At 37.4% G+C, this 13,009-nt stretch overlaps 1 protein-coding gene and 2 long non-coding RNA genes across 7 annotated transcripts in view; 2 read left to right on the top strand and 1 right to left on the bottom strand.

Moving 5' to 3' along the window:
- Positions 1–13,009, bottom strand: part of LOC132143662 (uncharacterized) — a 939,337-nt gene that overhangs the window by 793,359 nt on the left and 132,969 nt on the right. The window lies entirely within an intron of this gene.
- The window catches only part of psip1a (PC4 and SFRS1 interacting protein 1a), a 101,909-nt gene that overhangs the window by 81,491 nt on the left and 7,409 nt on the right, over positions 1–13,009 (top strand). The gene's annotated exons all lie outside the window — the stretch shown is intronic.
- On the top strand, positions 6,914–12,986 carry LOC132143074 (uncharacterized). Of its 4 annotated transcripts, none has more exons than XR_009434180.1 (2): positions 6,914–7,484; positions 12,909–12,986. It is a non-coding gene; the product is annotated as an uncharacterized LOC132143074 (long non-coding RNA). The 4 variants fall into 4 exon arrangements; XR_009434177.1 differs by having other exon boundaries at positions 6,914–7,488; XR_009434178.1 differs by having other exon boundaries at positions 6,914–7,492.

Here is a 13,009-nt window from a genome sequence, read left to right as displayed (position 1 = left end):
CAAGTGTTAAAAAGGCTGGCAACATGCTAGAAACATACCAATACATGCTGGCAACACTTAGCTAAATGCTAAAGATGCTAGTGATGCAGTGAAAAAGGAATTTGCTGTAACTAATTCAAGCAATGTCCGATCTGCCTCAAACTTCAAAGGTTTGACAAGAGTCCTGTCCTGAAAACATCAACATGCCCATATTTGATTATATTCATAGTGCCACCTGCTGGCAACAGGAAGTGGCATGTTTAACACTGTTATGGACTCCTTGCAAAATAATAAAAGGCATCAACAAGGGTTAAATAGGCTGGCAAAATTTTATAAGCATGCTAATACATGCTAGCAACATTTAGCTAAGTGTTAAAGCATTCTACTAAGGCAGTGAAAAAGTAAGTTGCTGTAACTAAGGCAAGCAATGTCCGATCTTCCCCAAACTTCACACGAGTGATAGGTGTTCTGTCCTGAACAAACACCCATGGCCAAATTCAGTTATAGTCATAGCGCCACCTGCTGGTAACAGGAAGTGACAAGGTTAACACTGTTATGGACTCCTAGGAACATATTAAAAAGCATCAACAAGTGTTAAATAGGCTGGCAACATGCTAGATACATACTAATACATCTTAGCAACACTTAGCTAAGGGCTAAAGCATGCTACTAATGTAGTGAAAAGGAAGTTGCTGTAACTCAGACAAGCAATGTCCGATCTTCCCCAAACTTCACACGTGTGATAGGTGTTTTGTTCTGAACAAACACCCATGACCAAATTCAGTTATAGTCATAGCGCCACCTTCTGGTAACAGGAAGTGACAAGGTTAACGCTGTTATGGACTCCTGGGAACAAATTAAAATTTGTCAAAAAGGGTTAAATATGCTGGCAACCTTCTAGAAGCCTACCAAAACATGCTAGCAACACTTAGCTAAGTGTTAAAGCATGCTAGTGATGCAGTGAAAAAGGAATTTGCTGTAACTAATGCAAGAAATGTCCGATCTGCCTCAAACTTCAAACGTTTGACAAGAGTCCTGTCCTGAACACATCAACATGCCCATATTTAATTATATTCATAGTGCCACCTGCTGGCAACAGGAAGTGGCATGTTTAACACTGTTATGGACTCCTTGCAAAATAATAAAAGGCATCAACAAGGGTTAAATAGGCTGGCAAAATTTTATAAGCATGCTAATACATGCTAGCAACAATTAGCTAAGCGCTAAAGCATGCTACTAATGCAGTGAAACAGGAAGTTGCTGTAACTCAGGCAAGCAATGTCTGATCTGCCCCAAACTTCACACGTGTTATGGGTGTTCTGTCCTGAACAAACACCCATGACCAAGTGCAGTTTTAGTCATAGCGCCACCTGCTGGTAACAGGAAGTGACATGGTTAACACAGTTATGGACTCCTAGGAATATATTAAAAAGTGCCAACAAGTGTTAAATAAGCTGGCAATATGCTAGTAACCTACTAATACATGCTAGCAACAATTAGCTAAGTGCTAAAGCATCATATTATTGCAGTGAAACAGGAAGTTGCTGTAAATCAGGCAAGCAATGTCCAATCTGTCCCCAAACTTCACACGTGTGATGGGTGTTCTGTCCTGAACAAACACCCATGACCAAATTCAGTAATAGTCATAGCGCCACTTGCTGGTAACAGGAAGTTGCATGTTATGGACTCCTAGGAACATATTAAAAAGTGTCAACAAGTGTTAAAAAGGCTGGCAACATGCTAGAAACATACCAATACATGCTAGCAACACTTAGCTAAATGCTAGTGATGCAGTGAAAAAGGAATTTGCTGTAACTAATGCAAGCAATGTCCGATCTGCCTCGAACTTCAAACGTTTGACAAGAGTCCTGTCCTGAACACATCAACTTGCCCACATTTGATTATATTCATAGTGCCACCTGCTGGCAACAGGAAGTGACAAGGTTAACACTGTTATGGACTCTTAGGAACATATTAAAAAGCATCAACAAGTGTTAAATAGGCTGGCAACATGCTAGATACATACTAATAAATCCTAGCAACACTTAGCTAAGGGCTAAAGCATGCTACTAATGTAGTGAAAAGGAAGTTGCTGTAACTCAGGCAAGCAATGTCCGATCTTCCCTAAACTTCACACGTGTGATAGGTGTTTTGTTCTGAACAAACACCCATGACCAAATTCAGTTATAGTCATAGCGCCACCTGCTGGTAACAGGAAGTGACAAGGTTAACGCTGTTATGGACTCCTGGGAACAAATTAAAATTTGTCAAAAAGGGTTAAATATGCTGGCAACCTTCTAGAAGCCTACCAAAACATGCTAGCAACACTTAGCTAAGTGTTAAAGCATGCTACTAATGCAGTGAAAAAGGAAGATGCTGTAACTCAGGCAAGCAATGTCCGATCTGCCCCAAACTTCACACGTTTGACAAGGGTCCTGTCATAAATAAATCAACATGCCCATATTCGGTTATAGTCATAGCGCCACCTGCTGGCAACAGGAAGTGTCATTTTTAACACTTTTATGCACTATTTGCAACACAGTAAAATATGCCATTGTGTGCTAATCATGCTAGAAATATTTTCAAACATTCTAGCAACACTTAGTATGTGCAAAACGATGCTATTAATACTATAAAACAGGAAGTTGTTGTAACTCATGCATACAATTCCCCATCTTACCCAAACATCACATGTTTTATAAGAGTACTGGCCTGAACACAACTAAAGGCCAATATTGAATTCTAAGTATAGCGCCGCCTGCTGGCAACAGGAAATGAATTATTTTATACTAACTTAAACATGACTTGTCTGATCTGCCCGAATCTTTGCCTGTTTGGTAAGAGTCCTGGCCTGAAGAAATTTACATGTCAATATTCTGTTATAATCATAGCGCCACCTGTTGGTAGCAGGAAATGTGGCACAAATATTTACTATTTTATAAGCATATGGCCCAACGTTCACTGTTCCTCCTATGGGCACCGGGTGGTGGTGAGCCCGACTGCGAGGGCCCTTTCATCGCTGCTTGCAGCTTTAATTAGGGCCCGAGCACTGCAGTGCGAGGACCCTATTGGAATTGCTCAGTTTATTCTTCTTCTTCTTCTTCTTCTTCTCCGTAATGAAGCGCAGTTTTGAGGGCTTAAACATGCTCCAAAACTCACGAAACTTTGCACACGCATCAGGACTGGCGAAAATTTACATCTGATATAGGTTTCAGAAGTGGGTGTGGCAAAATGGCTCGATAGCGCCACCTGTTAAATTTCAACGGAGTGCGCCTCGAGCTGTGTTTCACGTACATTCATGAAAATCGGTACACACATGTAACACAGAAAGTGACATGGTTAGCACAGTTATGGACTCCTAGGAACATATTAAAAAGTGCTAACAAGTGTTAAATAATCTGGCCACATGCTAGTAACCTACTAATACATGCTAGCAACAATTAGCTAAGTGCTAAAGCATCATATTATTGCAGTGAAACAGGAAGTTGCTGTAAATCAGGCAAGCAATGTCCAATCTGTCCCCAAACTTCACACGTGTGATGGGTGTTCTGTCCTGAACAAACACCCATGACCAAATTCAGTAATAGTCATAGCGCCACCTGCTGGTAACAGGAAGTTACATGGTTAACATTGTTATGGACTCCTAGGAACATATTAAAAAGTGTCAACAAGTGTTAAAAAGGCTGGCAACATGCTAGAAACATACCAATACATGCTGGCAACACTTAGCTAAATGCTAAAGCATACTAGTGATGCAGTGAAAAAGGAATTTGCTGTAACTAATGCAAGCAATGTCCGATCTGCCTCAAACTTCAAACGTTTGACAAGAGTCCTGTCCTGAAAACATCAACATGCCCATATTTGATTATATTCATAGTGCCACCTGCTGGCAACAGGAAGTGGCATGTTTAACACTGTTATGGACTCCTTGCAAAATAATAAAAGGCATCAACAAGGGTTAAATAGGCTGGCAAAATTTTATAAGCATGCTAATACATGCTAGCAACATTTAGCTAAGTGTTAAAGCATTCTACTAAGGCAGTGAAAAAGTAAGTTGCTGTAACTAAGGCAAGCAATGTCCGATCTTCCCCAAACTTCACACGAGTGATAGGTGTTCTGTCCTGAACAAACACCCATGGCCAAATTCAGTTATAGTCATAGCGCCACCTGCTGGTAACAGGAAGTGACAAGGTTAACACTGTTATGGACTCCTAGGAACATATTAAAAAGCATCAACAAGTGTTAAATAGGCTGACAACATGCTAGATACATACTAATACATCTTAGCAACACTTAGCTAAGGGCTAAAGCATGCTACTAATGTAGTGAAAAGAAAGTTGCTGCAACTAAGACATACAATGTCCAATCTGCCCCAAACTTCACATGTTGGATAAGACTCTTGACCTGAACAGATCTACATGCCAATATTCAGTTATAGTCATAGCGCCACCTATTGGCAACAGGAAGTGACATATTTTACACTGAGACAAACTACTCCTAGAGATTTTTTGACATTAATGTATTTTTGTGGTCAATCTAATCTAAAGGCCTGTGTAATGTTTAATTGTGGCAATCTTGAGTTTTTGTTAAAGAGCGTGTCCATGGCAAAAATGACAAAATTTGATGTCTCGCCACAGCAAGAGAAGTTGTTGTAACTCAGGCATAAAATGTTTGATCTTCCCCAAACTTCACATGTTCGAAAAGAGTGCAGCCCTGAACACATCTGAAGGCCAATATTCCATTATAATGATAGCGCCACCTGCTGGCAACAGGAAGATTGGCACATATATGGAATAAACATTGATATATTCTACTTATATTTATGAGTTTAAACGCATATTTCTCACCGTTCACCTATTTACTAAAGCCACTCGCTGCCGCCGAGCCCGGGTGCGAGGGCCCGTTCATCGCTGCTTGCAGCTTTAATTAGGGCTCAAGCAGGGAGGGCGAGAGCCCTATTGTTTTCCTTAGGATTATTTTTTATTATTTTTTTTTCTTTTTTTTCTAACTTTACGGGGGCTTTTGGGGTCCTTAACATGCTCGAAAACTCTTGAAAATTGGCACACACCTTGGAACCTGCGGCCATTAGGGTCGCCTCCGATCAGCGCGTACAGTGTCGAGCTCAAAACTAACGAATTTATTCTTGTTTAAGAGCTTTTTAAAATAAAATATTACCACAAATGCACACAATACACCCATTATAACACAACAAGAGCTAAATGCAGGTGTTTGTGACCCGTTTAAGTGTGAAAGACTATTTGAAAGCGCGACTGGCAGAATAACATCTCTCGAGCTGCAGGATTCTGCCTTTCGTCGTACGAATGAACACATCATGGACAAGATTATTTCAAAATACATAGTCCCTGTCCCAAATGGCACACTCCGGACTTGTGGACTTCCTCAGAGTCCACACTTCGGTGACGTCATGTAGTGCAGACCTATAGGACCCTTAGCGCGAGTCCGCGGGGGTGCATTGAGAGGTATTTTGGGACAGACTCGATCGTCACGCCGGAAACAGGAAGAAGGTCTGGTTGACTTATCCCTCTCCATACGGAGCTGAATAAACTTAAAGGTCATCTCATCAGTCCCTTTATTAGAAAAATATCATTAAACAAATTACAGTCTTTAGCATAGAGAACAGGATTAATTTTAATTTCCCAAATAATATGTCCATGTGAAATACACAGCCTGCTTTTACAGTTCTATAATTGTAAATGCCACCTGGGCATTAGAATAGATGTCATGGTTATTTAAATGATAAATACATTTGTACATAATAATACATAATGTTAAATTTTAACACAAAATTAAAATGAGTTTAAGAAAAATGTATAGGTTTCAATATTCATACTACGTTTATATGACTCATAAAGCCATGACATTCGGTTCTATTTATGTAATGAATCATAATGCGATCGTATTATTTAACGCGCTATTATTATGTTTGAGATATCAACTGGTCGATAATGTTTGTATAACTGTAAGTAACAACTGGTAAAATGTACGCCTATGTCATAAAAAACATTGATACTTTTACACTTAAATATTCTCTTCTCAGCCATGTTTACAGTCCGTGAGCGAAATATCCTCCCATCTGTTGTCTGATTGGTCTTTAGCAAGGATTCCTGGGTAGTTGAAGTGCGTGGAGCCTGCTTCTATGCGGGCTTCGCGGAAGACCGCTTCAAGGGTACAAAGGGGGCGCTGCTGAGCACACTTCGGAGCGTTAAAATGCTGAATGGGACGGCCTACGGACTCGTAGACTCGGCGAGCACGCGCATTTCAAGTCCACGAGACCGAAAGTCCACATGAAGTGCGCGATTTGGGACAGGGCCATAATAGCTTGGCGAATATAAACGAAAACAGCCACGTGAACATGAACTGTTGAGAAATAGATCTGAAGTGGATCTAGTGGATTTGAATATTAAAGTGACCGCATTTACCAGCTGCTTCCGTCTTCAATTTTAATCTATATAAAAAAAGGAAACTCATTCGTCTTGGCTGCTTTTTTATGTGTGTACGTATTTATTTATTTTGCGCTAACAAGAATTAATCTATATCTAATTAAATCAAGTACATTTTATTTTACATTTGATTTGTCCATTTCTGCATCTAAACGCCTAAAAACCTAAACATGCTCTATTATACTATTGTTAGCCATTTCTTTATCGTCCAATTTATCTGGTGTACACACTTTTATTTTCATAATAAACTTGTTTGTTAGATTATAGACAGTTACAGTGGTCTATAATAAATATTAACAGGTTTTATTCAAGCTGTTTAGAATGATTGAAGTAGGCTAATTTTTTGAAATGTAAATCCAAAAAAATAAAATAAATAAATAAATAAATAAAAAACATTGGAAAACAATAACTGTTGTACTTTTTTATTCAAGCTATCATAACCTATAAATCAAGCTTGCAATTCTTAGTACCAATAATGGCCACCAGATGGAGCTATAGGATTACTTTAAAAAATTATTGTAGAAACTAGTATGATTTAAATCATTTATAGAAATCTTTCAAAGAAAAATAATATGTATTTTACTGATGAAATGACCCTCACTTAATTAGAATAACATGCTGAAGTATTGTGAAATACTGTATATTAAGAATAGTTCTTTATAGGCTTTATGGACAGATAAGTTTTGAGTGACTCTTGAAGGATCAGCACCACATCCTCTTTTACCACTGTTTAAAGAATTTATCTTACAGAACAGGTGCGAATGAATTTTGGATAGCTTGAATGGTTTTGTCCTGGTGATTTTTTGAAATAACAGTAAAAAATGAACCAGTAAATGTCTCTAATTTTTTTAAAGTGCAGCTTCTAAACACTTCAAAAAAATGTACACATAGAAGACAAGTCATTCTGAGGAAATATGCATAGTTTCATGACTATACAACACTATATGTTCTAGATGTATAACTATCATACATCTGATGTCACTCTGTCCCTCTGTCACTGTGGGTAATGTGTGTGTGTGTGTGTGTGTGTGTGTGTGTGTGTGTGTGTGTGTGTGTGTGAGAGAGAGAGAGAGAAACATCTCAGAGTTAACATCTCTTTAATCACCAGCAGGAAAAAAAATCTGTAATTTTGTGTTGTTGTTGTTGTTGTTTTCATCATTACAGCTTAAGAAATATCTTAGGCCTCATCATTTTCTGTCAGTTTTAGGGACAAAAAAAACTAGTACAAGTTAATTTGTAATCCTAAACCAGTTAATTTAATTAATTTACATAACACATTAAATGGAAAAGAATTAAGAATTAAAGTGAAAAATTAGGTGTGACACTATTAGGGAGCATTTAGTCGACAGTGCCACCATTTTCCAGAACTGCAACTTTCCTGGAGTCTCAGAATTACAATGTGTCAGGTTCTGAGAGACGTAAAAGATCCCAAAAAATGACTTAATTAGAATAGCATGACGTATTGTGGAATATTACTTATTACTTATAGGCTTTATGAACAGATAGGTTTTGAGTGATTCTTGAAGGACTAGCATCACCTCCTCTTGTACGACGGTTTGAGGAATATATCCTCCAGATAGTACCGCCGCTCCGTATATGCAGAGTATGCAGTCTTCGTAGGGCACCAACTCCCAGAAGGGGCACCATCCCAGTTGCTCGAAAAAAAAAAAAAACATGCGCCATTCTCCCATCCGCGCTCGTGACCGCTCGCACCTCATGTTTGCGGATGAATGTTCGTAATTGATGGATGACATCTATGCCCATGTGAAGGACATCAGCAATCCGGCACAGAGAAAAGAAAAATAAAGAAAGTAAAAAACAAAACAAAAACAGGCATAAAGTTGGCTTGACATTGGACATTCGAGAGTCTCAAATTTAGGGACCGTCTCTAAAGTTACATGTGATATTGTTATACACTTTTCTAACGTCAGTAGCATTTGAAGAGAATGACTTACAGTCATAAAAACAACTGTAATTGTTCATCTAGGTGACAGCTATAATGCACAATTAAATTGAATGTTTGATATTTATTAAAACAAACTGTAAGTCATATGTAAATTATGCTACTTTTTCACATGGGCTCAAACGCAAATTTGAAGCTCAATAGCATTTGAGGAGAAAGACTTGCAGTCATAAAACAATTGTAATGTGTTCATTTAGGTGTCAGCTACGATGCACACCTTATACATTTTTATATATATTAAAATAAAGTGTTACTAAAGTTATATATATTGTTCTGTGTATGTGATTTCAAAGTTTAGATGGGTCGTATTAACCCTTTAACTGCCGTATCCCTTAAAACTTGATTGCCAGAGGGTTACTGTAAATGCTTATGCCCGCTGGGCACAGTTTTCCCGATGCCACCGGGGTGGCGTTTGCACTGACAGCTTGAGCCCGCCATCGCTGCTTGCAGCTATATTTATTATTATTTTTATTTTTTATTTAACCTTCCGGGAGTTTTTGGGGGCCTTAACATGCTCAAAAAATCTTGAAAATTGGCACACACATTGGAACCTGCGGCCATCAGGACGTCGCAGAGACTGGGACCCGGGCGTGGCACAGGGGCTCTACAGCGCCCCCTGGAACACAGTCAGAAATCTTGAACCATAGCTCACACACACTTGCATATATTTATATGAAACTCAGTACACTTATAGATCTCATTGAGCTGAACAACTTTCACGCTCTATGTCATAGGCTCCGCCCAACAGGAAGTCAGCTATTCAGGGCTGTTTAAAAAAAGCATGCTCTGGAATTTGATATACTTGTCATAGGTTTTTTACTTGATTGCCACCAAACTCGGTCAACATGATCTCAAGACATTGGGGATGAAAAATTCCCAGGGGATTTTTTATATCTCGAACGGTTTGCCCGTGGCGCGGCTTTGAAATTTGGGCAAAAAATGAGAAACAGGAAATGCCTAATAACATCCACATACATTGCCTGAGTTTAATCAAACTTCATCGATTTGTTCAATGTATGATACAGATCGTATATATGTGACTATAAAGAGTCAACCTTATAGCGCCACCAACTGGCAGCAGGAATTGAGTCATTTTCAAAATGCTTTGAATTCAGCATCTTATTTTTACTCGATTTGCTTCAAACTTCATCAGAATAATGACAAAACATGGCCGATGTAAATCTGTTGTGGGGATATTGATATCTTATATATTGTTGCCATGGCAACGTGTCAAACTTGAAAATTCTGTTATGGTATTTTGAGGCAGATAACAACCTCAGATTTACATGAAACTCAAAACACATATCAGTATTATTGATAGCTAGACATTGGAAAAAGCTTTTAAAAGGGCGTGGAAAAGGCACTCTATAGCGCCACCTTTTGTCAAAAGTGGGGGGGTTAATTTTAGCTACAGACACCAAACTCGGTACGTATATTGTTCTTATCAAGACGGACAACTTTCTAATTCATAGTCATCAGCTACGACCAACAGGAAGTCGGCTATTTTGATTTGAATATGGATTTTTTTTAAATCGAGCTGTGATTTAATGCATACTCCTCAGAGGAAAAGTTCACTATACTCTCCAAACTTTGTCTACATGTTGCAAAAACATTGAGGAACTTAAATTGCGAACGGATTTAGGTTAGCTTGAACAATTTTTCATGGTGATTTTTTGAAATGACAGTAAAAAGGGAATCATTAATTGTCTTGTATTTTTAAATTGCAGCTTCCAAACACTTAAAAACATATTTTCATACAGATATCAAATCATTCTGAGGACATATGCATAGTTTCATGACTTTACAACACTGTATGATTAAAAGAAATTAAAAAAACTGTCAGACATCTCAACTCACTCTGTCCCTCTGTTTGAGGAATGTATGTGTGCTGACTGACTGAGTGTGTGTGTGTGTGTGTGTGTATGTGTGTGAGTGGGGGATGGGCATGAGCTGAGTGGCAGACAGAGAGAGAGAGAGAGAGAGAGAGAGAGAGAGAGAGACTTAAACATCTCTTTAATCACCAGAAGAAAAAAAAAACTGTATTTTAAATTGTTATTTTTTTGTTGTTGTTGCTAATTGTGCTGTTTTCATTACAGTTTAAGAAATCTCTTAAGCCTTATCCTTTTCTGACAGTTTCAGGAATTAAAAAAAAAATCTAAAAATACTTATTTGTGCTGCAAATAATAATTTCAAACTCATTTGATACTGACCTCTGACACCCTGTGACATTACATTTATCTGAATTTTCATGTCATGGATGTAACAGTAAAACTGTTCAGCTCACAGATCAAGACTAAGCTGTAATGCAAACAGAACTTTCACAAATGCTTATAATTCATTAAAGGATTTTATAACACTGTAAAATAATGTCTAATTTGTTAACATTAGTAAATGCATTGGTAACACTTTATACTAACTGCACTCATTAGTACATAGTCAGTTCATGCTTTATAAAGTCTTGTCCCAACATTAATAGTCATTAGTAAGCAGCTTATAAATACAGCTATAAATAGCTTGTTCTTGGTTTATAAGCACATTTATTAAAAAGGAGAGTAAAGGTTCAGTTATCTTCCTATGAAAAATAAAAAAAATTAAAATAAACAAACAAGAACACAGATTGATACAGAACTCAGAAATTTTATTGTGGATTTATGATAAAATCAGCCTGTAAATGAATTCATACTCCTCCAAGAAGACACAAGTAGTTCACACCAAACTTTTTCAACATGATGCCAATATACTGAAGATGTTAAATTGCGAATGGGTTTAGGATACCTTAAATGGTGTGGCCATAGCGATTTATTAAAGTAACATAAAAAAATACAATAATTATTTCTCTATATCTTTAAAAAATTTCATTCCAACTCTTCATAATTTTTTATATACATAGAAGTCATCATTTGAAGGAAGCACAGTAAGTTTCATAGCTTTATCATGTTCAGGAGCCAGCATAAAATTAAAACTATCATAACTTATAAATCAAGCTTGCAATTCTTAGTACCAATAATGGCCACCAGATGGAGCTATAGGATTACTTTTAAAAAATTATTGTAGAAACGAGTATGATTTAAATAATTTATAGAAATCTTTCAAAGAAAAATAATATGTATTTTATGTATTTTACTGATAAAAGGACCATCACTTAATTAGTATAACATGCTGAAGTATTGTTAAATACTGTATATTAAGAATAATTCTTTATAGGCTTTATGGACAGATAAGTTTTGAGTGACTCTTGAAGGATCAGCACCACATCCTCTTTTACCACTGTTTAAATAATTTATCTTACAGAACAGGTGCGAATGAATTTTGGATAGCTTGAATGGTTTTGTCATGGTGATTTTTTTAAATAACAGTAAAAAAGGAACCAGTAAATGTCTTTTATTTTTTTAAAGTGCAGCTTCTAAACACTTCAAAAAAATGTACACATAGAAGACAAGTCATTCTGAGTAAAAGTCAAAGTCACCTTTATTTATATAGCGCTTTAAACAAAATACAGTGCGTCAAAGCAACTGAACAACATTCATTAGGAAAACAGTGTCAATAATGCAAAAATGATAGTTAAAGGCAGTTCATCATTGGATTCAGTTATGTCATCTCTGTTCAGTTAAATAGTGTCTGTGCATTTATTTGCAATCAAGTCAACGATATCGCTGTAGATGAAGTGTCCCCAACTAAGCAAGCCAGAGGCGACAGCGGCAAGGAACCGAAACTCCATCGGTGACAGAATGGAGAAAAAAAACCATGGGAGAAACCAGGCTCAGTTGGGGGGCCAGTTCTCCTCTGACCAGACGAAACCAGTAGTTCAATTCCAGGCTGCAGCAAAGTCAGATTGTGCAGAATAATCATCTGTTTCCTGTGGTCTTGTCCTAGTGCTCCTCTGAGACAAAGGAGGAATATTTCCTCTGAGGAAATATGCAGTTTCATGACTATACAACACTATATGGATGATAGAAAATTAAAAAACTATCATGCATCTGATGTCACAGAGTGACATCTGATGTCACTCTGTCCCTCTGTAACTGTGTGTGTGTGTGTGTGTGTGTGCGTGTGTGTGTGTGTGTGTTAAGTGTGTGTGCTCAGTATGTGTGAATGTGTGGGGGAGGGGGAGGGACTGGGTGTCAGAGAGAGAGAGAAAGAGAGAGTGATGGAGACTTAATCATCTCTTTAATCACCAGAATTATAGGTCAATAAAATCATTACAAAACACTAATAAATTATTAAGAGAGCGAGAGAGAGAGAGAGAGTGAGAGACAGAGAGAAACATCTCAGATTTAACATCTCTTTAATCACCAGCAGAAAAAAAAAATCATTAATTTTGTGTTGTTGTTGTTGTTGTTTTTTCATCATTACAGCTTAAGAAATATCTTAGGCCTCATCATTTTCTGTCAGTTTTAGGGACAAAAAAAAAAAACTAGTACAAGTTAATTTGTAATCCTAAACCAGTTAATTTGATTAATTTACATAACACATTAACTGGAAAAGAATTAAGAATTAAAGTGAAGAATTAGGTGTGAAACTATCAGGGAGCATTTAGTCTCCAGCGCCAACATTTTACAGAACTGCCACTTTCCTGGAGTCTCCAGAATTACTCGGTGTCAGGTTC

This window comes from Carassius carassius, chromosome 7 (assembly GCF_963082965.1).
Source record: "Carassius carassius chromosome 7, fCarCar2.1, whole genome shotgun sequence".
Lineage (NCBI taxonomy): Eukaryota > Metazoa > Chordata > Actinopteri > Cypriniformes > Cyprinidae > Carassius > Carassius carassius.
The sequence above is the reverse complement of the archived record's forward strand: the minus strand, read 5'-3'. Positions and strand labels throughout refer to the sequence as shown.